This window comes from Apteryx mantelli, chromosome 5 (genome assembly GCF_036417845.1).
Source record: "Apteryx mantelli isolate bAptMan1 chromosome 5, bAptMan1.hap1, whole genome shotgun sequence".
In the NCBI taxonomy this organism is placed as follows: Eukaryota; Metazoa; Chordata; class Aves; order Apterygiformes; family Apterygidae; genus Apteryx; species Apteryx mantelli.
In genome coordinates this window covers 75,612,868-75,615,151 of record NC_089982.1, presented here as the reverse complement: position 1 = coordinate 75,615,151, position 2,284 = coordinate 75,612,868, and positions in this window count along the sequence as shown.

The window sequence follows — 2,284 nt, the reverse complement described above, 5'->3', positions numbered from 1 at the left end:
AGCAGCAGCTGCGGGGGCTCCGCGGCGGCGGCCAGGCCCCGCCCCGCCCCGGCCGGGGAGGGAGGGCCGCGAGGCCGGCTCCCCGCGGGCGGGCCCCCTTCAGGCGGGCCGGATGCCGCCCTTGTGCGGGTAAGCGCCGCCCCAAGGCGGGGAAGGCGGAGGGTGAAGCCGGCTGGCGCAGGACGTGAGCGCATGGATTGAGAAAATGAGCGTATAGAAGAGAATAAGTTTTTGAAGAGTGCCGTTGTGTCCTCTGCGAGCTGGGGTAGAAAGCTGGCAGCCATTTTGTCCTCCCTCACACCTTAACGTTGTCACCCTTACGAACGACATTTGTCACGACCTAACTGCTAATCGGTTGGGCCCCTGTTGCGCTATTAAGCACCACGGTATTTGGACTGTGAATCCCTGTTTGCAGGTGGTGAAACTGAGGCACAGAGAGCTCAACATATCCTGCGGGCACTCAGTCATATGCAGTGTTATTATAACATGTACAAGACAGTTTCCTCCTGCCCATGGGGACCTCTGGGGCTCCCCACCTTCATCTGCTTCAGCAAAAGGTTTGGTAGTTTCTGTGTAATCTAGTAGTAAGTGAATGTGTTGTCCAAGCCTTAATTCTATGGGGCATTTTTTTCTCTTTATCATTGTTATAAAGCATTTAGGAACGCTTCCAGTTTGCGCTTGTTGAACTCCATTAACTGGTCATAGGTGCACTTCATGCAAAGAACAAAACATGCAAAGTAAACCTTGCCACTGTGAGCCATCCTCACGAACCAACACTTGTGTTTGCCCAGAGGTGGTTTACTAGTCCCAGTTCTCAAGGTAAGTAATTGAGGTATGGGTGGAGCTGACTTTCAGCAACGTTACCCGGACTTGAGGTGAAAGACCTCTGACATAACTCACCTGCAGGCAGCACCAAAGCCACTTGGCAAGTTTTATTTGCTGGGTATAACATTTTAGACCCTTGACTTCCACCTCCAATCTCCCCTTCCCTTTTCTCCGTGAAGGGATGCAGCTCATGCAGTCCTGCGAGGCGGCACCTCAGCCTTTCTCCAGTAGGATCCTGTGAACCAGGTGTAAGGAGGCAGTCAGTGATTACAGTTTGGTGGCCAGCAGCAACCAGCTGTAGTGTCATGAAAAAGAGGAAGTGATGACACAGTGTCTTCTAATTAAGCACCTTTTGAATGCACTAGGTAGTATCCAGGATCCCCTGCTACAGCAAGTGTGTTGTTTCCTCTGTTACAGGACAGAGTCAGTCCAGGATGGTATTCCCCAAACAACTGCAGTCTCACCTGTATGAAAAGAAGATGTGTGATAGCTGAAGACACTGTGCATTTTATGAAGAGAAAATTGTGGAATTTTGCACTTCTTAAGAAGGTAGGATTTGCTAAATAATTTTATTTATAGTGAAATTTCTGAAGTACACACAATGTTTATGTTTTGATATAAAGTTGCCCTTTAAAAAGAAATAATAGAAGAATAAAAGAATAGCAATACAAATGAAGAGTGTTAGGTCTGAAACATAGATCAGAAAGAAACTAGCACTCCATGTGTATGTGTGTGTATAACGTGAATATTTTAATTATTTGCAATGACCTTGGTTATAAGGTAGAAGTTGGGAAAAATGTTTCGAATTACAACTAACAGTCTGAGAAACTACTGTCAGGCTGCAGATTCTTTCATAGCCATATTGCTATTGCTATTAATTGTCTTCTGTAGTCACACTTGGAGACTTCAAACACAATGTAGGAAATGTAGGAGGAAGATGGACAGATAAACAGAGCAGCCCTGACTGAAGAGTTTGCAGTCTAGGATGAATGACTGCAAGGAGTTTCGCAGAGTCTTTCATAATTGCATTTTCAGTTTGAATCCTGTTAACTTAGGATGAAAAAATCTAAAAGGTATTTTCAGCTGACTGTTGGCTAGTTGTCTAGTAGCCAAAGTAAAACAAACATCATGATTTCTCTTAGATAATCATACGTATAATATTGTCACTGTTAGGACTGAGTGTTAATCATATTCTGAGGGGTATTGATCAGGTTCTTTTTATTATAGGAGACAAAACAAGGACTGTAAGAGATACAGTCCTCTGCAACCATTTTTTCTCCAAAATTTTATTCTAAAAAGTATGACACAGAAAGCAAGACTAGGAAAAAAATCAGTCACACCAGGTATTGAGTGTTCCTCTTGGGAATAATAAATAAGAGGTTTCACTGCTTAGTGCTACTTACCAAACAGTTTTCACTAGAATTTGAATTCATTCAAAATTCAAATGTGGCATTTAAGC